Source organism: Apodemus sylvaticus, chromosome 22, assembly GCF_947179515.1.
Source record: "Apodemus sylvaticus chromosome 22, mApoSyl1.1, whole genome shotgun sequence".
In the NCBI taxonomy this organism is placed as follows: Eukaryota; Metazoa; Chordata; class Mammalia; order Rodentia; family Muridae; genus Apodemus; species Apodemus sylvaticus.
The window spans coordinates 4,837,361-4,865,151 of NC_067493.1; the positions used below are offsets into that span (position 1 = coordinate 4,837,361).

The 27,791-nt window shown below is 40.7% G+C and overlaps 1 pseudogene; it reads left to right on the forward strand.

Annotated features, from left to right (window-relative positions):
* On the forward strand, nucleotides 1-27,559 carry LOC127673219 (zinc finger protein 431-like; annotated as a pseudogene).
* Nucleotides 27,560-27,791: the final 232 nt, after the last annotated feature.

Sequence of the window (27,791 nt, forward strand, 5' to 3'; positions counted from 1 at the left end):
ATGGCCTCTATCCTGCAGAAGTGCTCAATCAAATCTACGAGTGAATACAAGCTGACATTAAAAGGCCACTTCTTCCAAGTAAGTGAACTGTCAGGTGACCCACGCTGGACAGAATCGTGGTATCGTGGAAGGACGAGTTAGTGCAGTCATGACAGGAGCGCCTGGAGCCACGCCCTGCCTGGAGGAGACTGTGACCAGAGGCCCTGAGCCCAGAGTGACTACGCGCCACACAGCACAGGATGCTCTGCGCTGCCCCGGTCTGCCCGTGCTCATGAAAGGGCACAGAGAGAACCTCAGGAAGGAAGTGGATGTGTGAGGTGAGGCACAGCGCTACAAGGTGCCCTCGAGGTGTGCAAGGCAGGACCCAAGCTGCAGGAGACCAGCCTCAGAGCGCTAAGGTCTGGGGAAGAGGGAAGGGGGTGAGGACCATCAGAAGGCACCGTTCACAGTCGAAGCCCTCTGTGTCCTCATCTTGCCCAAATGCAAATGTCACTGAAGGGGTGCCCTGGGATAGAACCACACACTCAACGTCTTGTTCTCAGAGCACAATCCAGGGTGACAAACGTCACATAGGACAGTCACTGAGAGGACTTGGGGATGCAGCCATCTAAGAATTCATTTGCCCGAGAATATGGGGCACCACACCCACCATCGTTTGACAGAAAGTGAATATTCCCATCTGCAGAAGATGGACAGTGATACCCATCAGATGCTTCACTGTGTATGAGTTGTCATGGTTGTGGTCTTTTATCACAACAATAGAAACATCACCTAACACCTGAAACAACAGGATTCACGCCTCAGAGTTCTAGACAGCCAAGATGTCCGTCCACAGAGCCAGGCTTCTGTGAGGCTGCTGGGAGAGCCTCCTTCCTTGTTCTCTCGGATGTGGGTGTAGCTGTCAGTCCTCAGCAGACAAATCAGTCCTCTCTGCCTCCATCATCAAATGGCATTCTCCCTTTGTCTCATTGTACAAATTTCTCTCTTAGATGAACACCAGTCATCAGCTAGCACAATATGACCAACCCCAGAGGATCTCATCTTAGCTTGATTATATCAGTAACGATCCTTATTCCAAACTAGAAGAGCACAGGCTCTCCAAGCAGATATCAATGCAGACAGACACTGCTCAGTACACCATATTCCTCTGCTGTCAAAAGATGTCCGGTACCGTTAGTATGAATACCATGTCCCCCATATTCTCAGCCATTTGAATACTTGGCTCCCTACTTAGTGGCCCTACTTGGTCAGGTATAGATGTGGGGTTGCTAGAGGAAATATGTCACTGGGAGTCGGTTTTAAGAGTTTAAAACCTTGCACCATGACACATTTTCTCTCTCTTTGCTTAGAATGAGATGTGAGCTCTCGGCCCTTCCTGCTGAGGCACGATGGTGATGGACACGGTTTCTCCTGAAACAATAAGCCAAATAAACCCTTCCTTCTATGAGTTGCCATGGTTGTGGTGTTTTATCACAAAAACAGAAATGTACCTAATGCATCAGGTATCCAGAAACCAAAGCCCCAGCCCCAGACCTACCTCTGACCGCCTACCTGGGTCCCCTCAGTCACTCTCCTCTGAGAGGGGACAGCTTGGATTTGATTTCCCAAGTCCTTGCCAGCTGCAATGCTGCCAAATAAATAGCAATTAAAAATCAGCACAAACTCAAAATTTTAACAATATAAATAGAAATCAATATAGATAGACGCGTGGCCTTGTTGGCAGCCATGTGTCTCCCAGCTGTGTTATCTGGGAAGCCCTGGAAGCCGTGCGACCCTGGCATCAATAAGCAAGCTTGGGCCTGCATCCCACTTTCTAAACATTCTCTAACAGGAGCCGGGGCTCTTTAGAGCAGCAACTAAGTCAGGGTTCCAAAACCTGGTCTCTCGCAGAAACGGGGATCCTTACAGCAGTGACCAGTTCCAGGGACAGGGCATGAATGTAGGGTTTTCTGTGATGCCTGAATATAAACAATACTGTAAAAATAAAAAGGTAAGCGCCATGCTGGTTCAAAAGGTCACAGGCACCAACTGAATGATGCCTCAGTAACTCTAGCAAGAACGACTGGAACAAAGTAAACATCTATTCAGCGAGAATCCACAGAATAAATGTCATTTTTATTACGTATCGTTTGTCCGTGCTTTTTATTGTGTTATGTAGTTATCAGCCTGTAATGATAAGAATAACTAACTGAATAAAGAAATAAGTGGGAGAAGGCAGTTCCTTCCAGAATTACAATTAATAAAGGCAGAACAATGAGGTAAAGAGAAAAATCACACTTATGCAAACATTGCTGTAGCAGGCAGCATGGCCGACGGATTAGCTAAAATCAGTGGGTGAAGGTCCAAGGAACAACTGGGCATTTGTCTAATGTCAGAAGTATCCATTCCTCCACACACTTATTAATTTCAGAGAAGAAATTATAGCTCTACAGCATGGCACTGCATGGCATTGCCTCCTCCTTGCGATCAAGGGTGACATCACCAGTAATTACACACACGGGCTTCATGTTCCAAGGAGGACAGCGTCAGGGTTGTGGGGATGTGCCCAAAATGTATTATTTTAATATCATCATAAGGAAGCACTCAGAGTGACAGGGTCTAGTGGGCTGACCAGGCCTTGCAGCCCACCATAGTGATGGAGACAAGGAAAATCTGATGCAGGCTGGGACCAAAGAAGACCCAACAACTAAGTGCAATGCGCAAGCTTGAGCAAGAATGGATGTCTGTTCAAATCAGGCTGAGGTCGGTTAGCAATATTGCACCATTAACGTCTTGGCTTTCAAAGTCATAGAAAGTCAGGCATCTTAAGCAGCGGGCGGCGGCCGAATCCCACCTGTAAATGAACATTACGGGGGTGAGGGGGCTGGAAAAGTTTCTATCAAAATTCACAAGGACTGAAAAACTGGCTCAAAGTGAAATCTGTAGTGAGCTCAAGTTGATCCTGGTGGAGCTCACTTGTGCTGCATCATGTGACTTCCCCGCAGCCTGGGTTCTGATGGAGGGACGTGGGATGTGACCCGCCACACCACACACCGACAATGAACGCAGCCTGCAGCATCTCTGCTGCGAGCAGAGACCCCTGCATGCTATGAACAGCAGTGTTCTCGAGCGCATAGCACACTGTGTGTGCTTACAGAAACAGAATGGTTTGATTACAGAAAACAAAATCTTTGCGTGTTTTCCTTCAGTCACTCCTCAGCGCCTAAGAATCAAATCAGCGCATCTTTTGGATTGTGTTACATTACGAGTGTTTGGTTTTTAAAAATTATTCTTGGAGTTGCTGCCTTGGGTGTCATAAAAAATTGTGAAGCGGATTTTGGGTTAGAATTTCCAACAGTTTCTCGAATAGGCCTCAACAGACTTCTGCTGGTTTTGTGCTATGTGTTTGTGTGAAGCAGCAGCCTCAGCATTGGCGATCATTAAATCAAAATATCGATCGACTATAAGAAACACTGAAGACGCTCTGTGTCTTGCCGCATCAAATATTCCACCAAGACCTAATTCTTTCTTTGAAAACTTACAAGCTCGTCCACCCCATTAGTATGCAAATTTGCTACTGTCTTTAATAAATGATAAAATATGTATATTAAAAAATCATCTTTAAACAAATTTATCATTCATTGTTAGGAAACAGTTGATTTATATACTATATTCCCAGGACCATGTAAAAATTTCCCTGATGGAAAGAGGTTATAAGTGGGAAAGCTTAAAAATCCATGATAGCCCGCTACCCACAATCAAAAGAAGCAAGATGCATGAAGTATGTGCCACATGTATGCAATACACATGTAGCAGGATGCATAATGTATGTATGCATAGGTATGCTACATGCATCTGCAGACATGCTACCAGGCTACAAGAGCTTGGGAACTTTGGAAGTGAGCAGAGCTGGCAGGGATGGGGCGGGGTCAGGAAGTGGGGAGAGAGAGAGAAAATGGTCCTTCTTTTCTGCTTCAGGCAGCTCACTGAGGCACAGATCTGATTTTCACACAAGGATTACTCGATTACATTTTTCACCACAGGCAGCTGTCCCTGTCAAATAAATAATGATAACCTTACATTTATATATCACCTTTCATCCCACAGCCCCTTTCCTAGAGCCAGGACCAGACTGGGAACAGCCTCATGCCCTCTCAGGAAAGGGAGGGGCAAGAAGGCTGGAGCAGCCTGCACAGAGGGAGGCAGCTGGGTCGGCCCCTTTGGGTTCCATGAAAGCAAGGCTGGCGCCCAGCAGAGAGAAGAACCCCGCCACCAGGAGAGCAGCCTGCCTACCATGTAGTGTGCCACGGTGCTGTGAAAGGTGCAGGCAAGGGAGAATACAGAAGCAGTTAGGGCTGGACTGTAGCCAGGGCTGGACCCCTGCAGCCAGGGCTGGGACCCTACAGCCAGAGCTGGCCCCCTGCAGCCAGGGCTGATACCCTACATCCAGCGCTGAGACCCTACAGCCAGGGCTGGGCCCTACAGCCAGGGCTGGGCCCCAGGGCTGAGACCCTACAGCCAGGGCTGGGCCCCTGCAGCCAGATCTGGACCCCTGAAGCCAGGGATGGGCCCCTGCAGCCAGGGCTGGGCCCCAGGGCTGAGACCCTACAGCCTGGGCTGGGCCCCTGCAGCTAGGACTGAGACCCTAGAGCCAGGGCTGGGCCCCTGCAGCCAGGGCTGGACCCCTGCAGCCAGGGCTGAGACCCTACAGCCAGTACTGGGCCCCTGCAGCCAGGGCTGGGCCCCTGCAGCCAGGACTGGGCCCCTGCAGCCAGGGCTGAGACCCTACAGCCAGGGCTGGGTCCCTGCAGCCAGAGCTGGGCCCCTGCAGCCAGGGCTGGGCTCCTGCAGCCAGGGCTGAGACGCTACAGCCAGGGCAAGGCTCCTGCATCCAGGGCTGGGTCCCTGAAGCCAGGGCTGGACCCCTGCAGCCAGAGCTGGGCCCCTGCACTCAGGGCTGGGCCCCTGCAGCCAGGGCTGGGCCCCTGCATCCAGGGCTGAGACCCTACAGGCAGGGATGGGCCCCTGCAGCCAGGGCTGGGCCCCTGCAGCCAGGGCTGGGCCCCTGGCAGAGTCCCTCCCCCAGTCTCCTCTGTTTTTCTTTGAGAGGTTGTGGGGCCCCGAGGTATCCCCAAAATTGGTGCATCAATTCTCTTGTGAGTTAAGTACATCCTCTCTCACTGAGGCCAGACATGGCAGCCCAGTTAAAGAAACAGATTGGAAAGATCCCCCCCCCCCACAGCTATAGGGAAAGCCCTTGCTACATTTGTTAGACGACCTTCTGAGCCTCTGCGCTGCACATCTGCTATATATGTGCCAGGGGCCTTAGTCCATCCTGTGTATGCTATTTGGTTTGTGGCTTAGTCTCTGAATGTCCCCAAGGGTGCTTGTCACTTGAGTCTCTTGGTCTTCCTGTGGAGTTCCTATCCTCCTCACGGGTTTCAGTCTTCCTGCCAACTCTTCCATAAGATTCCCCAAGGTCCATGCAAGGTTTGACTCTGGATCTGTGCAGCTTTTTCAGTCAGCTGGTGGGTGGATCCTCTCAATAGAAAATTAATCAAGGCTTCGGTGTGGGAGCATAACAGTGTCATTAATAGTGTCATGGATTGGTGCTTGTCCATAGGATGGCACTCTCAAGTGGGGCAAATTTTCATTGGCCATGCCCTCAGTCTCTGCTCCAGATTTTACCCAGCATTTCTTGTAGAAGGGAAACATTATGTCCTTGGTGTGTTCTGTGTTGTGGTTGAAACTGACCCTTCAACTTTCTTTTCATGCTCCCATAGATTCACTATAATCTCTTTCCTTAAATCATATAAAATACAATATATACATTTGCTAATCAGTGATAATCTATTTTACAAGTCTAGTTGTTTTATATTTTTATATTTATTTTATTTTTTGCTTTTCTTTTCCAAAAAACATATTTCTCTGTGAACCTTGTCTGTCCTTAATGTAAGAAGAGAAACCGCAAAAGACACATGTCTTGTGCTTGTAATATAAGCATATTTTTGTGCGGTTTTTCCTCCACATCTATAGTGTTGAAATTTGGCCAAATATATAGACTATATTCTATTTCTCAGAAAGGCATATATTCATGACATCAATATTATCTGAGGATTCAGGTTCGTTAGGTTTCACATGAATGCTATTCTTTCTCAGTCTTGTGTTTGTTCTCAAATGTTTGAATAAATGGAAATATTTTGCCTGTGTGCATGTATATGAATACCATCATTGTCTCATCTTTAGTGTTGTCACAGGATAGCCTCAGAACTCCTGATCTTGAAGTAATGAGTAGCTGTTGGTCCCCAATGTGTTTACCAGGAATTTTCCACCATTATGTGGAAGACCAGCAGGTGCTTTCCAATGCTGAGCTCTCTTTCCTACCCTAAGTTTCCTACCCTAAGATCAACATTTATATTACTATTATTTTCATCTGTCCATTTGTAACAACTTAATCATGTATTCTCTTTTAGTAAAATTTTATTAATGTTATAGTTTAAACTGTTACACTTCCTGTTTCTGCCAGATGAATTCAAATGTGCAGTGAATGTATAATTCTTTCTAGGAACTTTAGTAAAGAACTGTGATTGCTATATAATTTTTATTTCCTTGGATGATTTTTATATGGATTAAGGGTTTTAAAATATAACTTTTAGTCTTCTAAAACACATTACAAAGGTCGTGCCAGTGTCAAGTTATTAGACATACATCTGCCTGTGACTCTGTGATTAAAGACATGAGCAAATACACCCAGCTTGCCCATCATGTTTGTAGTTAGTAAATGTTCATACAATTTTTCAGGTGTGTTCTCAGTACTGTGGATCTGTTTCCCCTGCATGTCCATCTCAGTTGGCATTTCTCTAGCAAGGATGAATCCTATTCAAAGTGTTCAAAAGTGACAGAGGTGTAACTTATAATTAAAGATCCTTCTAAAATGACACAGTGATTATAAATTCTGAGTCAGAAAATAAGCAGAGCAAGCACGAGAATTATGTGAATATATATTTGAGAAAGTATAAATTTATTTTCTGGTGATGTTAGTATCATGCTTTGTGTTGTACATGTATGGGATATTTAGGATGCCGTGACTTTTGAAGATGTGCATGTGAAATTCACTGAGGAGGAGTGGAATTTGCTGAATCCTTCCCAGAAGAGTCTCTACAAAAATGTGATGTTGGAAACCTACGTGAACCTCAAAGCTATAGGTAAGACTGTTATTTTTTTTCTGAAGGAACCAAATGTTTCTTGGTTATTGACGATCTTCTATTATTTTAATTGTATAAAAATTGAGCTGAATAATTCAGTTTCACTGAATTTTCACTGTAACTATCACGGTGCAGTTAAAATTCACAGTACCTTTAATTTTGCCTATTTTCCAATACTATATCATTCATTTTCTATTACTGTGTTTTAGGCTATAATTGCGAAGAGCATCATCTTGAAGAACATTTTCAAAATAATAGAAGTCATGAAAGGTAATTTTCATGTGCAAGCTCTTACAAATTTGTCTCTGAGGAAATTTTAATATCTTATGGAATCTCCAGCAAAAAGCAAAAGTGTAAAATAACAGTCCTTTAAGTGTAGATATGATTATAATATTCTTACAAAACCTTTTCCCTCAATATCCAATATCTGATTTGTGTATCCATTTGATAAGTAGCTCCATTAGACCTGTACTGTGGATCTGCCAATCTGTATAGTCTCATAGTATTTAGAAATTGCACATTGAATAGTGATAAATTTATATCCAAAACATTCTAATAAGCAAATAGTCTATAGAAAATTTTGTGATACTCATATTCTTGTAGAAATATGGTTCAGTTTGGTGAGAGGGAATTTTATGAGAATCAAGAATATTGTTATGGAGAAACATTAGTCCATATTGCACATGTTATGAGAAACAAAAATTCAAACAGTGTGAATGCAATGAGTAAACCTTTCATTTATCATTCTTTTTATTAGGTATATCATGTGTCACAATGGATAATAATCATGTGAGCATAGGGATATGGAAAGAAGAAACATAAAATTTTTGTTCTAAAACAAGAAGATATGTAGTATTCTACCTTTAAAAGAAATTAGGAATATGAAATACATTTGCAATTAGTTGGTTTTTTAGCTTTACAGGGACTATCCCAAAACTCACTGTGTAAAAAATCTTTATGGGTATTAGTAATTTGGAAATTCTTCTGTGTGTCCTGATTCCCAGTCACATGTGTTGTAATTCACACTAGAGGAAAAATATGAATACAATCAGTGTTATACAGATCAGAGATTTTCTAACTTTATTCAGATAGTCTAAATACATCATATAAAAAGAGGGTGTTATAAATATGAGCCATGTAATAACCAACAACTCATAATGAGAGAGAACAATATGAACATATAAAGAGCTAAAATCTAAAGATCTGATGCTTCTTTACCATTAGACAAATTGTAAGCATAATTCATATTGATTACTTGATTGATCAGAGTAATGAATGTGATAATGTTTTCACATGTGCTAATTATCATTGCAGGCATGTAAGAAGATATACTGGAGTGAAACTCTGTGAGTGTAATATATGTGGTAAAGCCTTTACAAGATGCAGTAATCTCCAATATCATAAAACAACACATACTGGAGAGAAACCTCATGAATGTAATCAATGTGGTAAAGCCTTTGCGAGATCCAGTTATCTCCAAAGACATAAAATGACACATACAGGAGAGAAGCCTTATGAATGTGATCAATGTGGTAAAGCCTTTGCACAGCGTAGTAAATTTCAATATCATAAAAGAACACATACTGGAGAGAATCCTTATGTATGCAATCAATGTGGGAAAGCCTTTGCATGTCACAGTACATTGCAATATCATAAAGTAACACATACTGGAGAGAAACCTTATGAGTGCAATCAATGTGGTAAAGCCTTTGCATATCACAGTGCTCTCCAAATACATAAAAGAACACATACTGGAGAGAAACCTTATGAATGTAATCAATGTGGTAAAGCCTTTGCACAGCACAGTTATCTCCAAATTCATAAAAGAACACATACTGGAGAGAAACCTTATGATTGTAATCAATGTGGTAAAGCCTTTGCAGAGCGCAGTAATCTCCAATATCATAAAAGAATACATACTGGAGAGAAACCTTATGAATGTAATCAATGTGGTAAAGCCTTTGCATGTCACAGTAATCTGCAAACACATAAAAGAGCACATACTGGAGAGAAACCTTATGAATGTAATCAATGTGGTAAAGCCTTTGCATGTCACAGTAATCTCCAAATTCATAAAAGAACACATACTGGAAAGAAACCTTATGATTGTAATCAATGTGGTAAAGCCTTTGCACAGCGCAGTCACCTCCAATATCATAAAAGAACACATACTGGAGAGAAACCATATGAATGTAATCAATGTGGTAAAACCTTTGCACAGCACAGTGCTCTCCAAATACATAAAAGAACACATACTGGAGAGAAACCTTATGAATGTCATCAATGTGGTAAAGCCTTTGCACGGTGCAGTACTCTCCAATATCATAAAAGAACACATACTGGAGAGAAACCTTATGAATGTAAACAATGTGGTAAATCCTTTACAAGACCCAGTTATCTCCAGTATCATAAAAGAACACACACTGGACAGAAAACTTATTAATGTAATCAATGTGGTAAAGTGTTTTCACCTGGGATAAGTCTCCAAATTCTGTGTGCTGAAGAGAAACATAATGAATATGATCATGAATTAAGTGGGAATTAGGAGGGTATCAGAGTAGGATATGATAGACATGGGTGCTTGGGATTATTTCCACTCTGGAGATTTTTTTTATGCTTTTGCAAAGAAGGTTGCTATCCCTGTCTGAAGAGTTTCCTTGAGGTTAAGGTAAAGATATTTACATTAATTGTATTGAAAATGTAAGTCACGAAAATCACCGCATAGAATTTGGCATGAAAATTTTTAACAAACATAGAAACTAAGAAAGGAAAAATAAAAAAGAGAGGGTCACAATACAAGGCTTTATCAGGAAGTTGAATGAAGTTTAATCTTGTGATCAAGGATATTCAATGGCATTAAAGGAATGGTTACATTAGGAAAAGATTGCATTCAGCTAAACATATGGATTTGCAGTTGTATGAAAGAGAACTGTATCATGTTAGGAATTATTATTACCTGTTTATTGTGTTGATGTAGACATATGAAGATACAATTATGTGTCAAATTGCCAAGAGATAGATTTGGATTCTGGGTTCTGAATTTAAAATATAAGCAGAATTGCTTAGTTCATGTCATGGTGTTACATGCTTTTTAACCCACCATTCACGAGACAGAGTCATGCAGATCTTTGAGATCAAGGTAGATCTCTAAGCCAGTTCCAGGAAAGCCAAGATTAGGCAGTGATATATTTGAAATATTGAAAGCTGCTGATAAAGTAACAGAAGGAGCTCTGTTCCAGCCCCAGTAAGCGACAGAACTCAGCAGCTTGGTCTTAAATGGTAATAATACAGAGACAATTGATGCTGGCTAGCTAGTAATTAGAGGTGATGAAGAAGAAATCAGCATCACTGTGGTGAAAATTGACTGCTATTTTCGGAGTGATAGAAAAGGTGTGTTCTAGAGATCACCAAGGTTGGACATAATGGTGCAACTGGGCATTGTCATGTGTAAGAATAACCCAGGTGGTACTGACTTCGAGTTCATGAAGTTGTCATGCAGAACAGCTGAGGCTTGGCACCATTGAGCGAGCATAAGGGAGGCTATGGGTCAAGACTTGTTCTAGCAGAAGAACCCAGCATCTTGAAGATGGAAGTACCATGGGATGAACAGCAAGAACAGCAGGAGCAGGAGAATGCAGTCAACTGGAGATTAAAGTGATACAGAGGCCAGAGCTGGAAAAGTGACCCAATCTCATTGGAGGAACAGCGAAGATCATGTGTGGATCCAGGACATTGAAACAAGAACCTGTGAAATTGAAGTTATCTTAGAGACCCCAAGTTTTTGAGATGTTAGAACTGTATGATATCTGCTCAGGAATTGGATAAAAGCAAAGAGAACAAATTGTGCTTCAGTGAACAAAGCAGAAAGGATATGGAGACCTGAAGAATACTTTGACATCAGACATGGAGATGCAGAGTTTGGAGATTGTTCTGCTGGCTTTGGACTTCCATAGGTTCAGTATTTCCTCATGATTACCTTTACGAATAATAAAGAATATCCTGTGAATTTCAAGGTATATGGTGTGCTTTATTGTTTCCAAAAATATAGTGGATTCCACTTGCATGATAGGATTAATTACAGAAGAGTCTTTGATGTTTGGACTTTTAACATTTTTGAGACTTTGATGGATGATGGTGCCTTTTGACATTGGAGATCATGGATTTTGCAATTTGTTCTCTTTAATTATGGTCGCCATACACTGTTGTGTGTGAACAATCATATGGGACCAGGCACTGGAATGTGGTAGTTATAATTTATGTGGGGGAGGGAGTGGAAATAATAGGAGATGTGGTTTTTTGGAAGAAAGTTTAACAGTGTTGGGGTGGGCTTTGGGTATCCTCCCAGTGCTGAAGAAACCCTCCTTTTAGCTCCCTGGAAGATGGCTCTTCCTAACTTTCTTTGGATCAAGATGCAAAACTCTCATATGCTTTTCCAGCATTATATTTGCCTGTATGCGTACCGTGTTTCATCCTATGAGGAAAATGTTCTAAACTTCTGAAACTGAAACACGACCCCAATTAAATGTTTGCTTTTATAAATGTTGCATTGATCATCTCATCTATTCTTAGTAATTGAATATCAAATATAGAAATAAAGTGAGCGAATTTAGGTTGGTGAAGCTTCTGCACAATTCTGCATTCTTTTTCATCATCTAAGAATTAGTACTGCTGATAATCCTTGTGAATATATTTGGTATGGTGAAGGCTTTGCAAAAATCTGGAATCTTTATCATTATGAAATAATGCATGCTGGAGAGAAATTATATGAAGTACAGCAATGTGGTAAAGCATTTATTTTGTGGGTTCATTAAAGTCCATCACAACTCAAACATGAGAAGAATGGAAATGATAAGAAATTATTGTGATCAAGTCAGTACTGATAAATCCGGGTCAGGAAAATACACTCCCATGCTTATCTGAAATATTCTACCCCTATCCACACAGAGTCTGAAAGTTATATAGCTTCCATTCTTGAAATCCACAAATACCGGTGACAAGTTATATCTACATTTTACCCTCAATCACTACACTTTTTCTATTCTTAATCTATTTCAACTGATACAGAATGTAGATGTTATCTTCTCACCTATGTTCTTTTGTGGATAGAAACAGGCATTATATTTGAGGAATAAAATGGGAGTAATGAAAATTACAGTTATGAATATTTGTTATGTTTTGGCAAACAGAACATGAATAATGAATGCTACATAGATATTGTTAAGTACTAAGGTCAGCTATCACCTGGCACTTATATTTAGTTTGAACTTAGGTTTAAATGAACGTTGTTAACAAAAAGGCAGTCCTTAGGACAAATTTCTTTTTGCTTGTTCCCAATATTTATATATTATAGTCATACACACACACACACACACACACACACACACATATATATATATAAGTCATAACATATATATTATATACATCATATCAAATGTATAGCAGAAAACATCTTACAAATGCAATAAGTGTTCATTTTCACAACAAATTTATCTATAAATATATAAATGAACACATCCTAGAGAGAAACGCTATGCATAAGCAATATGTTAAAGCCTGTAGTTATAACAGTAGTCTTATAAAAAGACTATGAAAAAGTCATGAGAAAAAGTCATAATTCAGATTAACCCCATAAACATAGACGATGGGTTAATATTTTGCACTTTCTGGTATCCTTGTGCAAGAGGAAACTCTTTGGTATGCAATCAATCTACTAAAGCCCTTACATATTACAATAGTCTTTGAAAACAATCAAGAATACCAAACCTAATCTGTGACTACAAAGAAATTGGCAAGATCTGAAGCAACACACATACATTGTTTCACTCAAGATTATTTATTTTTCTTAAAAAAACTGTGACAAGTGTCAAGAATCAATTTAGAGTTTATGATGCCCCTTGGTTTTACTTGCACGTGTAAACATGTATTGAGAAAAGACACATGAAGGCAACAGTAAGGAATCCTTTTTGTATTTCACAATTCTCTTAAGTTACATGAAAGAACTTTTGCAGTTGTAAAAATTTATGGCTGTGTACTAGTGCCATTTGTGTTGTTATCATAAATTATAATTTCGAAGGTTACTTCTGAGAGAGTATAATTTGTTTTATTGTTCCAGAGGGATATGTGTTCACCATGAAAGTGGAAACACAGCAAGTGTCTCACAAGTGGGAGAATTAGCCTGAGGCAGAGAGACTTTTCAAATTGCTTATCCTATGCACATCTTCACCTAATTGTTCATCCCTGGACCATATACACACAACCAACCGAAATGCACTCAGCATATTGTATCCTCATATTTGTACATACTTTCTAAAACATACTGAAAATGAATAACTTCAAAGGGAAGAAGTGGGGACGGCATTGAGAGAGAACAATGTATAACGAGATATACTTTAATTAAAATGTCAAATCATTTTTCAATAAAATCACAGGTAGACAGGCAGCGTGCTAGGGAAGAAGATTGTGAACTGAAGGAAGATAAGGTTCAGTGCCATAAACAACTTGGTAGGTAATCAAGTCCTATAAATACAGTCCCAAGGGATCTGATCCTCCTTGGCCTTGCAGGTATTGCACAGAGATGTACGCAAGCAACACAACCATGCACATAAGAATGAAACTATAAAGGAATTGACTATAGTGCTGACTTATCCCTGAGACAGAGCACAGTCAGGGCAAGTTAAAATCAATTCCTTCTGGTGTGGATTTAGGCGCAGCTGTGGACATCCTTGGAACCAGCCTCCTTAGAGTCAAAACCAGCCATTTTCTAAGGATAGAATAGCACAGCACAGCACAGCTGTTTATCTGACATCTGCAACTACAGTGCTATTAGAACACTTTTCCTTGATGTTATTTGTATTCTTTGTCCTTGAAATGTCAGAAAAAAATGTTAAATCTCTATATCCTTGAACATGGGAGATCTTTCAGTCTTGTCGAATATAAATGGTGAGAAACTTGAAACAATCCCAGTGAAATCAGGGACCAGACAAGGCTGCCCGCTCTCTCTATATCTGTTCAATATAGTGCTCAAAATCCTAGCCAGAGCAAATCTCCCAAGGGCGAGGCCCCAGGCTGTTATTGTCTCTGCCAAATAAGTTCCTGGGTTTGAAGAGGAGCTATGTCATTCTCCATCTATGAGGGTCTCATGGAAAGACTTGTTGGATAAGGCTAGCCCTCCATACATCTCTCTCTCCCTCCCTCCCTCCCTTCCTCTCTCTCTCTCTCTCTCTCTCTCTCTCTCTCTCTCTCTCTCTCTGTCTCTCTCTCTCTCTGTCTCTCTCTCTCTCTCACACACATTCTCTCTCTGCCTCTATGTCTGTCTGTCTGTCTCTTTAATTGTTTTATTTACTTATATTCCATATGTAGCCTCAGTATCCAGTCCCCCCTCCCAGGGTTGTTTACTCTATTGCCCCTCCCTTTTGCCTTTGAGAGTGTGCTTCATCACCCCCACCTCCACTCCTCTCATCCACCCATCCACCACCAGCTCACCTCCCCCATTTTCCTTCCCTGGGACGGCCTATCTATTCAAGATTAGAAAAATAGTGTGTTATTTAGTACAGATAATGTCTTCCTCTGCTATGTCTGTCATGGCCAGCCCATGCTTTTAGGTTGATGGCTGAGTCTCTGAGCTCCCAGGGGTCTGGGATACTTGATATTGTTGGCCTTCTTAAGGGATTGACATCCCATCCAATCGTTCAATCAGAACTGGTGGTATTTCAGACATGGCTGTCCCCATGGCAGCACCTTCGACTGGTCTCTGCCCCTCTCTGCTCTGCTAGGAATTCTCAACACGTGTGTATGTGTGTGTGTGTGTGTGTGTGTGTGTGTGTGTGTGTGTGTGTATGTGTGTGTGTGTGTGTGTGTGTTTGTGTGTGTGCGTGTGTGTGTGTGTGTGTGTGTGTGTGTGTGTGTGTGTGAGATGTTGGAGGTGTTGGTGACGGCCTTGGAACACAGCCTCAGAAAAGTAGCTTTGAACTGAAAGCCAGCCAACTTATCATTCCAGGGCCATGAGTTCTGGGATGCATTCTATTCCCACCTTAGAACAGACCAGGCAGTGTTGCTGACTGCACTGTGCTTTAAGGTCGGCCAATGGTCAAGCCTGTGTGGCCGCAGGGACCTTTCTTCTGCAGGAGGGGAACCTGGTCACAATGTAACGAGTAAGTCCCATTGTGTGTTCATTGTGTATCCAGAATGGCTTTCACTCAAAGCATTCTGAGCACAGAGTCTTTCTGTGGGACTTCACACTCATGAGATGTGTGATTCTTGAGGCCTCTCTGCTGACAAATATTCAAGAGCTCACCTTGTGTTTCCATCGGGGTGTGTACAGAAAGCAGATGCCGTGAGAAGATTTGTCGAGGAGGGTTCTCCTGACCCCGTGAGACTGTTTAGAAAGGTGTGGGGTCAGGGCACACAGGAAGAAACAGCTACTTGTGAGTAGTCTGTTCTACAAAGTGAGTTCCATTGAGGTGAGAAGTGATTTGTGGTGCTAGGGAAATGTTAGTGATCTACAAAATAACAGACAGGAGCCGAACTGGTGTAACTTATATTATGGTTGTTATTTATTTTATTTTATTTTATTTTATTTTATTTTATTTTATTTTATTTTATTTTATTCGAGTTATCTTGGTCCCTTCCAAGGAACCACTCTCATGCAGGAAGGTTGTGGTGGTTGAGGGCAATGCAGGAACCAGAGTCAAGGAATGAGGCCTGGCAAGAAGGCTAAAGTCTCCATGTGCAGACCCTCAGTCCTCCTACAGAGCTAAAGTCCAGAAAGTTCTTCACCATAGGAAGTGTTTCGGCACTGGAGTTCCATGTGATGGGGACCTCAGTGCTCCTACTGTGAATCCGCTTCTCTAATAGCTATGACTTGTCCCTCAAGCCATCTTCCTTAGGCTGTCAGCAGGCCCGAGTTGTTTTCCGAAGGTGATTTGAAACCACATATGTGTATGCATTGCAGATGCTGCGGGTTCAGATTATTTTCTGCCCTGCTCAACCTCCTGATATTTCGAAAAGCAGACTTCATACTGCCTACCTTAGGTAAATGACCCATTTGGCCCTACAAGTGTGCCAAGACTTGCGACACACACCCCCTCATGCAATGCAACAAACTCAGTGCAAACATAAATCTCCTTACAGCTGGTTTTCTTCCTGTTCTTCTAAGATTTTCCCGATGGCTCAGACAAGTACTCAACTGGTATTCTTTCTCAGCTGGACCATCCATCAAGCTGTAGTTTCCCTGTTGCCTTGGGGCCATGGTCCAAGAGTCCACTTGACAGGGAAAACACAGGACAACCATGGTTGACTCACTCACAAACCCTGAGTTTTGTGTGAGTCTTGCAATCCTGTCAGGGCAGGACCATAGTTAGTCGCCCTGCTTGTCCACACTTATGGAGGCCACAGCTGGAGCAGGGACCAAGGAAGGAGCCAGCAGATCCTAAGCTCCCTGGATCCACAGCTCAGCCTCTGAGCTCCAGGTGCTGCTACTTCTTCACAGCAGGCGTCGCTGTGGGGCTGCTCTTCCTCCATAGAGGAATGCTAATGGTCAGTGCACATCTTTGGAAGTTCAGGGCTCTACTAAGTGCGAATTTCCTACACAACCAAGTTTTTCTTGGCTGTTAACTTGTGTGAGCTGAAGTCATTTCCAACTGTGTTGGTGATTTTGTTTCTTGGTGCTTTTGTTTTACCAACCACCCACCTCCCTTGTAAGTGACTCCCACAGTAACAGTCAGTCTCAATGAGCTCCGCCCACCTCCTGTGTCAGTGGCGGCCACAATTATGGTGGTTCTGTAATTTTGTGAGAACTCCTTGAGCTGTGCACACCCATAAATGGTTGTGTGTGGTGATGGCATTGTGTGTACATGGGTGATGGGTCTCCATGCATCAGATGCTCACACTGAATATGTGTGGTGCGGTTTTACCTTAAGTGTCACCATGTGATGCAGCCTTAATGACATTTAGTGGATATCTCCAGAGACTCGCAACATCTCCAGTCAGATTTTATTCTGTATGCTAATAAAATATATAAATGAAATAGACACAATTTAAATAGGGAAAGGAGACTGTCCCTATTTTTGGTACATATATATATATATATATATACATAATATAGATATATACATGTATATATGTTTGTATATATGTGTTTATATATATGTTTGTATATATATGTATATACTGCTCTCCAAACCTCATTTTTCAGGAAGTGTATGTAAATAAGTACTGCATATATATATATATATATATATATATATATATATATATATATATACTTAAAAAGAAAAAAACGTAAGAATCAAAGTTGTGGGCTGGAGGTTTTACAGCAGCCATGCCTTATGCTAAATGAAGCTCTTAAGAAAAGCATATATTTACATATTTATTCATATATTTGTGTATGTATTTCTGTATTATATATATTTATATTTACATATTTATTTTATATTTTAAACAAAAATAAAATTATAAAAATATGATTATAAAACATAAAATGTATTTATATAAATATAAAATATATTTTTGACAAAAATATGAATATAAAAATATATAAGTCTTTTAAAATAAATCTTTAAAATGATAAAATTATGTATAAATATTGTGATGAGGAGATCTTGCAGAAGCCCTGTCTTATGCTAATTAAAGCTCTTAAGTAAACCATCTTGTGAATTACTTACAGAGGGAAAATGGAAATAAACAGGGAGCCAGCAGAAGCTATCATAAAATTCTGCACATGGAGAAAAGACCTTATCTCAGGAACATTACAACCCAAGCCTACAGTGGCCTTAGGACTGATAACCGCAGACCCAAATGGTGAACAGAGAATATAAAATGTCCTGAAGGCCCTGGCCCCAGACCATTACCAGCTCTCCTAGCATATTCCTGGCTTTAGAAAAGGAGCTCTATTTTATTCTCAATCCACTGTAGCCTCAGGAAAAGGTCCCATGGAGTAGGCCCAGGCGGTTACGATCTCTGCCAAGTATGTTCCTGGGATTGAGAAGGAGCTATGTCATTCTCCATGCATGAGGGCCTCATGGAAAGACATGCTGGATAAGGTTAGCCCTCCATACAACAGTCTCTCTCTCTCTCTCTCTCTCTCTCTCTCTCTCTCTCTCTCTCTCAATTACTTTTTAATTAGTTTTCTTATTAACATTCCAATTGTTGCCCCACTCTCTGGTCTCCACTCCCAGGGCTCTTTACCCCATTCCTCCTCCCATTTTCTTTGAGAGGGTGATTCACCACACTCAGCTCTAATCCTCTCAGCCACCCACACACCACCAACTCACTCCCCCATTATCCTTCCCTGGGGCATCACATTTCTACAGAATTAGCTGTATAATCTCCCACTGAGTACTGACAATGCAGTCTTCTGTTACTTATGTTCCTGAGGCCATGGAACAGCTCTTGCTCATTGGTTGATGGCTTAGAATATGCGCGCTCCCAGGGGTCTGGGGTACTTGATACTGTTGGTCTTCTTAAGGGATTGGCCTCCTCTACCTATCCTTCCATCCTCCCCTAACTCTCCATAGGGATCCATGACCTGGGACCCGTGGTTGGCTGTGAGTAACTGCATCTGTCTCAGTCAGTCGCTGGTGTTGCCTCTCAGAGGACAGCTGTGCTCAATTCCTGTCTGCAAGTTCAAAGGTGTTTTTCCATCTCACATGGCTGTCACCCAGTGTAGTCTGTCCCATGTGGCAGAACTATGCTTTCCTCAAGTAGAAAATGGGGGCATCAGGTCTTAATGTTGGTTGTGATTCTGTAAGGACTGTGAGAGCAGCTTGTCATAGACGTTTATTTTATTTATTTATTATTACTACTACTACTACTACTACTACAATTTTATTATCATTATTATTATTATTATTATTATTATTATTAACTTGCTGTCAGCATGTTCACTTTCGCTGGTTGTACACTACAGTTGTCTCCTTTGTTATGGTTTGGAGATTGATTTCTTGACAAACCTGGTGAACAAACTCGTAACCCCCCAGCATCCTAGTCTCTCACCAGCCTACTTAATATACTCTCAGTGGGGTGATTTTAAGGTCATCCTCAATCAGCTAAGTGCTACTTACTGTCACTATTTCCTAAGCTTGGTGAATCCTTTATGTCTTCCATTCTACTCTTCTGTATCTCAATTTACTATTGGAGTTCCACCCAACACATGAGATGCTTTTCAAAGGCTCCAAAAAATAAACTGCAAATGAACCTTATACATAAGTAGTAAATGCTAAGAGCAGAGCTTGTAGATTTAAGAGGAAATAGAGCTCTCCACGTTAAGCATCCTACCTGTATTATTACTTGAAGCAAGTCCTTGGCTCACATGGTTTGAGCAGATTCAGCCTTGCTGGTGAAGTTAGTTTTTCAGAGTTCACAGCCTGATATAGGTAGTGAGGAGCACCACAAAGGAACTCAGAGGTGTCCACATCTGGCTACATCTGGCAACATCTGACTGATGCTTCTCATCCAGCCCCAGGGAGGACCCACCACCCCAGCTCCACTGCTCATCCACATTCTCCTTATTATAGGCAGAGACCCTGTGTTCAACATTTCTCAAAAACAGAACTTAATGAGGTCACCACACAGCACCCAAGAGCAGCACTCTATGCAGGACACAGAGAACCATTCAAGCCTGCACAGCCAAAACAAACTTCAACAAGGCACCAGGAAGAACCCTCCTCTCAGTCTGACTGGCAGGGCCACCTGGTGTCCTTGATTGGCCAGTGATTCTTACCCCTCCTCAAGGTTAGAGTGTGCTTCCAGTCCTGGGCCAGACCTTTCTTATATATCAGGTCAGGTTTGCACTCACATAGCATTTGTGCCTGTCCTCTAAGAACCTCATCCATCTGCACTCCCACCCATCCCTGGAGGAGGACACACCATTGCAACTGAGGCTGTGAGGGGTTGTTCAGCTGCTTTCTCCTCCCCTTTGTTGGCAGTGATCCTGCACTCATCATGACCTGACTACATAGCTTGTTTGAGAATTCTGCACAGCATTTTCCCTTCTTCTTCTTCCTAAAATCAAGGAGGGTAACCTGTTTTTGACTTGCATGGGTGATATAAAGCTGGCCCATCAGTGGAAGGACTCCCAGGCTTTTAACATTAAAGAGGGAATTTAGGAAACAAATGTTTTGCTTTGTAGCCTCATAAAATTCCCTTCCACCATATGATAGATAAGAAACGACCCCGGGAGAAAACAAGGAAACAGATGACTCACACTGTGGAGCACTATTGTGGAGTACACTTGTTAGTCAACACATCTTCTGCAGTGGTAAGGTGGAGAAAAGCCCACAGTTGTGTTAGCACAGGTTCTCTATATCAACATATGTCATAGAGAGAGTGAATTTTCATGTGTATGTAGAAAGGAGATTTATTATAATGTCCGAGAGACAGTTGTCCTCTTCTTCAAATAATGGCTGTCTGCCAAGAGAAACTTCAAAATCAAGGACTTATCTTCTGTTGAAAAGGAGCTGCAATTTTCCTGAGCCCAGCATGAAGCCAGAAAACAAAACTCATGTTTCCTAAAGTCACTCTTTAAAGTTAATAGCCTGGGCACCCTTCCCCTTGTGGGTCAGATTGATTCCTCCACTGCACCTGAGGAACGGGCTATGCAAGCTATTCACCTTGATTACAGGAAGAGGAAGGCAGTGCTGTGAGGAAAGCTCAAGCAAGGTCTGAATTTAGGTCTTGTTAAGTGCAGGGTCATTGCTAACAAGGGGAGGAGCCGGTAGCTGAATAGCCTGAGCTAGAAGAGTGGGATTTCCCCTAGGCCTGGGTGGTGTGAAAGCCCTCTTGCAAGGCAGGCACAAATGCTACGAGAATGAAAACTACTCCTAAGATCTGGAAAAGGTTTCGCCCTGGACTAGAAGTTCCCATTAACCTTGAGGAGTGGTAAGGCTCACTGGCCAATCCAGACCTCCAGGCACACCTGGAGCCATTCAAAGAAAGAGACAGGATATTCCGGGAACTTTGCTGCAAGTTCACTGTGGCTGTGCAGGCCAGAATAGCACACTGTTTCCTGATCTAAAATCTGCTGTTCCATGCTGTGCTGTGAAGGGACATCAGGGAAGCTCTGAAATCGAGACATGGTAAGCACAGGATATCTGCCCACAGTGGGAAGAAACAGGTGGCTGAGCAGTGTGTGTTGGTGTCCTATCAGGGGTTGCGTGGGAAACATCAGCTATATGTGATTACATGTGAGGTTTCTAGTGGTGCTCCCTACTTGGTAAATTAGGCGGTGACCTCTGAATATCTTCCCTATCATGGATGAATCTTCCCAAATCATTTGGACCATTGGTTTGCTTTTAGAAATATCCTGGCTGCATTTTTATTCTGCAGCATGTTTCCAAAACATTTTCTGTTTTGCACTGCACACTGAGAGGGCTGATATGAATCTAATAGGTCGATTTTAACATGTGACTGGTGTTTATTTTGTTTTGTTTTCTTTTATGTTTTTGGCACTATTCCTATTTCTTTACATGTATAGTGTTTTGAATAGAGTGTGGCAGGGGGACTTTATTTATTTTTGTTACAATCTATTTGGTATTTTGGATGCATCTTGTACCTTAATAGGAATCAATGTTTTAATTTAGAAATTATTCATTTAGGATTTCATTAAAACTACATCCTTGTCCTTTGAGCTGGTATTCGTCTACTATTACAGTCAATCATAGTATTTGCTTTTGATATGCTGCAGTGTTTCTGGTTATTTAGTCGCAGGAAACTTTTAGACTCCAAATATTTTTTCAACAATAAGTCCATTTATTCTATTTATCTCCTTTCCTGTTCGGTGTGTGAACCTTGCCTCTGTAGTTGTCAACGTGCAGGCAATTTCAATGGCCTGCTCTCAGGGACTTAGCACCTGCTTAAGTCATTACCTGCCTCCATCAGCTGCTGCTGTTGTCAGGTGTGCTTTATATAAATGGAGCACTAGATTCAGCTGCTCTCGTTATTTGTTCCCTGTTTCTGTTCTCTACACAAACCCCTGCTATAGTCTTTCTCTACTCTCATCCCACACTCTGCTCCCTACAAGTGTGCCAGTCTGCAGGTCCTCTTGTGTGCCTCTATCCCTTCCTTAGGTTCTCACTCCTTCATTTCCATAAAACAACCTCTTATGTATCAGAACTCTTGCATGTTTTAATTTTTGAGGGCCTGCTATGATGGGATACCTTAGATTGCTTGGTGACATATTTCCCTGGCTTATCTTCATTATATTCCTATTATGATGTCTAGGCATCTGGGTTTGTGATGATAATAGCTCTAGATACTTGTCTCTAGATTTGTCTTGTTCGGGTGGTAATTTTATTCCTGAGATATTGTTTGCTGTCTGTATTTTCAGAGAACGTTGGCTGAGTGTCGCCCCTTTTCCTGACCTCTTTTGTGGGTATGTTCAAGAGGGAATGCTTGCTAATGTTGAAGGCTAGGAGAAGTGGCAGGCAGGAAGATATGATCTTAGCAATCCACCAGGAGACATAGTCAGGAGAAAGGCTAAGCTGCTCCTGGTGTTTGTACAGTGTTAGGGAGAGCTGTGCTGTATAAATAGCATGTGGGATAACAAATACTGTGGTAAATCTTATGGAAAGTCTGCTTTGTCTCCTGATAGGCATGTCATGTGGTTAAAAAAGCAGTCTACATTCCTGTCTACTTCAAAAAAATGGGTATCCTGTACCATTGTATGTTGGAAAGATACGATTTTTTTCTGAGTTTAAAAGATTTGACTTTTAAGATATTGTCTTGAGTGTCAGAAGACACTTTAGACATTTGAATTGTGTAGGAGCTTCTGAAGACTATTAGTTTCACTGTAGACTGAATGCATTTTCATCACAATATAAACATGAGCCTATAGCATCAAGAATCAGAATGGAGTTGATTGGATCCCCTGGGTATCTCCACACCGTTGGGCTTCAAGTTTCTGCTGGGTTTGGTGCATCCTCTCCCACTGAGGCCAGACATTGGAGTCCAGTTAAATGAACAGATACCAAAGATAGGCAGCAGCTTTAGGGACACTGCCTGTTCCAGTTGTTGGAGGACCCTCATGAAGACTAACCTGAACTTCTGCTACTTATGTGCCAGGTGCCTTAGTCCAGCCTGTGTCTGCTATTTGGTTGATGGCTCAGTCTCTCAATGTCCCCAAGGTTAAAGGTTCATTGTGTCTGCTAGACTACATGTGGGTGTTCCTTCCATCTTCAGGGCATTCAATATTTCCGCAAATTTCCCTTAAGAATTTCCAAGATCTACCCCGGTTTCACTGTGGTTCTCTGCATCTGTTTCAGTCAGCTGCTGGCTGAAGACTCTCATTGGACACTTATGAATGTCTCCTGTCTGTGAGCATAGCATTGTATCCATAATGTTAAGGATTGGAGATTGCCCATGAGGTGGGTCTCCAGTTGGGTGAGTTTTCATTGGGCATTCCCTTATTCTGTGCTTCAGGTGTGCCCTTGGTTTTCTTTTAGATGGGACAAATTTTGTTCTATGTGTCTACTGTGCTCTAGTTGAAACTGATCCATCAGGTTTCTTCACATGCTCCCATACAGTCAACATTTGTACTCTGTCCATAAATCACATAAAATGCTTTAAACACATTGGCATTTAATGCTAAGCTATTTTGCAAGCCCAGCTGTTTAATATTTTTTAAATATTATTTCTTTGTTTTTGTTTTTCAAGACAAAATCTCTCTGTGAAATACTTACTCTCCTGATAGTCGATATAGGAACCACATAAGCCACCTGACATGGTTTTGCAAAATAAGGATATGCTTTTGTGAATCTTTTAATCCTCATGTATCACTTTGAAATTTGGCCAAATATATAGGTTATATTCTATTTCTCAAGTTGATAAATGTTAATTACGTCAATACTACCTGGGCCTTCAGGGTCCTTGGATTCCAGGTGTATGATGACCTTCCTCACACTTGTGATTCTTATGAAATGTCTGACTAAATAATATGTTGCCTATGTGTATGAATATGTATAGCATGTCTCTTCTTTACTCTTGTCATAAGGTGGCCTAAGAACTCTTGATCTTGAAGTAATTAGTAGTTGTTGGCCCCCATGTGTATGTGAGAAATTGACCAACACAATGTAGAAGACCAGCTAGAGCTTTCCACTGCTGAGCCCTCTCCTGCCCTATATTGTTTATTTATGATCAAAATTTATATTACTATATTTTCATCTGTTCCTTTGTATCTGTTTAAGCATGCATTCCCTTTTAGTAAAATTTTATTAATGTTATAGTTTAAACTGTGGCACTTCATTTATCTAAAAGATGAATATGGATCTGAAGTTAATGTATTATCATTTGTGGGAACTTTTAGCAAAGAACTGTGAGTTCTTTATCATTTTTGTTTCTTTGGTTGATTTTTGTAGAGATTGAGGGACTTAATATATAACATTTGCTCTCCTAGAGCACATTACATAGGCCATGCCGGCATCCAGTTCTGTGACATACGCCTTCCTGTACCTCTATGATTACAGACATGGGCAAATACACCCGGCTTGTCCACCACTTTTGTAGTTAGTAATTGTTCTTACAATTTTTCAGATGCATGCTCAGTATTATGGAATTTCCCGTGCATTTCTCTCTCAATTTGCATTTCTCTTGCAAGGCTGTATCCTATTCAAAGTGTCCAAATGAAACACAGGTGAATCTTATAAATGAAGCTCCTTCTAAAATGACACAGTGATTGTAAATTATGAGTCAATATATAAGTGGAGCAATGCCAAAATTATATGAGTACGTTTTTGAAAAGACATGCATTTCCTTTACATTGATGTTAGTATCATGCTTTGTGTTGTACACATATATGGGATATTTAGGATGCAGTGACTTTTGATGATGTGCATGTGAACTTCACTGAGGATGAGTGGAATTTGCTGGATCCTTCCCAGAAGAATCTCTACAAAGATGTGATGTTGGAAACCTACCTGAACCTCAAAGCTATAGGTTAGATTTATTTTTTTCTAAAGAAAACAAATGTTTATTGTTTATTGATGGTCTTCAATTATTTTAATTGTGAATAATGAAATAGAACTGAATAATTCAGTTTCAGTAAATTTTCAATGTAACTCTCATTGTGCAGTGAAAATTCACAATACCTTGAATTTTTCCTAATTTCCAATAGAATATCATTTAATTTCTTATATTGTGTTTTAGGCTATAATTGGGAAGACCATCACCTTGAAGAACATTTTCAAAGTAGTTTAAGACATGAAAGGTAATTTTCATGTGGAAGATGATACAAATTTGCTTCCGAGGAATTTTTCATATCTTTTGGAATCTCCAGCGAAAAGCAAAAGTGTGAAATAACAGTCCTTTAAGTGTAACTATGATTATAAGATCCAATATCTGATTTGTGTATCCCCTTGATAAGTAGCTATGGTACAGCTGTGCTGTGGACCTGCCAATTTATATAGTCCCATAGTACTTAGATATTGCACGTTGAATATTGATAAATTTATATCCTAAACATTCTAGTAAGCAAATAGTCCATAGTAAAATTAGTGATACTCATATTCTTGTAGTAATGTGGTTAAGTTTTGTGAGAGGGCATTTTATGAGAACCAAGAATGCTGTTGTGGAGAAACATTAATCTATATTGCACATGTTATGAGGAATACAAAATCAAACAGTGTAAATGTAATGTGTAAACTTTTCATTTGTCAATTTTTTTCAATGAGGTATATCATGTGTCCCGATGGATAGAAAGCATGTGAGCATAGGGATATTGTGAGAAGCAACATAAAATTATTTTTTCTAAAACAATGAGAAGATACGGAGTATTCTGCTTTTGATAGACATTAAGAATATGACAGATATTCGAAATTAATTGTTTTTCTAGTTTTATGGGGAACATCCCAAAACTCATAGTGTAAAAAAAGTCGATGTGTACTAGGAATTTGGAAATTCTGTGTGTCCTGCTTCACAGTCAAATGTGTTGTATTTCACAGTACAGTTAAAACTATGAATACAGTCAGTGTTATAAAGACCAGATTTGTTCAAAGTTTATTCAAAAAGCTGAAATACATCATATAAAAATACCATATTAAAATAGGATCTTATAAATATGAGCCATGTAATAACCATCACATGTGTCTTGACTAATTCATGATGAGGGAGAACACCATGAACATACAAAGTGCTAAAATCATAAGATCTAATGCTTCCTTACCATTAGACCAAATTGTAATCATAATTCATATTGATTAATGATTGGTCATAGTAATGAATGTACTAAAGATTTCACATTTGTTAATTATCGTTGCAGTGTCATAAGAAGTCATAGTGGAGAGAAACCCTACGAGTGTAATCAATGTGGTAAAGCCTTTGCACAGCGCAGTACTTTGCAATATCATAAAAGAACACATACTGGAGAGAAACCTTATAAATGTAATCAATGTGGTAAAGCCTTTTCATATCACAGTAATCTCCGAAGTCATAAAAGAACACATACGGGAGAGAAACCTTATCAATGTAACCAATGTGGTAAAGCCTTTGCAAGACCCAGTCATCTCCAAAATCATAAAAGAACACATACTGGAGAGAAACCTTATGAATGTAATCAATGTGGTAAAGCCTTTGCACAGCACAGTCATCTCCAAAGACATAAACTGACACATACTGAAGAGAAACGTTATGAATGTAACAAATGTGGTAAAGCCTTTGCACAGCACAGTCATCTCCAAAGACATAAACTGACACATACTGAAGAGAAACGTTATGAATGTAACAAATGTGGTAAAGCCTTTGCAAGACCCAGTCATCTCCAAAATCATAAAAGAACACATACTGGAGAAAAACCTTATGAATGTATTCAATGTTTTAAAGCCTTTTCACATCACAGTAATCTCCAAAGACATAAACTGACACATACTGGAGAGAAACCTTATGAATGTAACCAATGTGGTAAAGCCTTTGCAAGTCACAGTGATCTCCAAAATCATAAAAGAACACATACTGGAGAGAAACCTTATGAATGTAACCAATGTGGTAAAGCCTTTGCAAGACCCAGTGATCTCCAAAATCATAAAAGGACACATACTGGAGAGAAACCTTATGAATGTAATCAATGTGGTAAAGCCTTTGCACGTCACAGTGATCTCCAAAGACATAAAAGAACACATACTGGAGAGAAACCTTATGAATGTAACAAATGTGGTAAAGCCTTTGCAAGACCCAGTGATCTCCAAAATCATAAAAGAACACATACTGGAGAGAAACCTTATGAATGTAATCAATGTGGTAAAGCCTTTTCACGTCACAGTAATCTCCAAAGACATAAGAAAACACACACTCGAGAGAAACCTTACGAATATAATCAATGCAGTAAAACCATTGCAACACCCATTCATTTCCACTATGATCAAAGAACACATACCAGACAGACATTTCATTAATGTAATCAGTGTGGTAAAGTATATTCAGAAGGGCGATATCTGCAAATTCTCTGTGCTAGAAAGAAACCTACTGAAAATAGTCATGAACTAAGTGGGAGTTAGGGGGCTATAATATTAGGAATATGATAGACATTGGTGCTTGGGATTATTTCCACTCTGGAGATGTTCCTTTTTATGCCTTGGCAAAGAAGATTGCTGCCTTTTACCCTTGTCTAAAGAGTTTCCTTAAGGT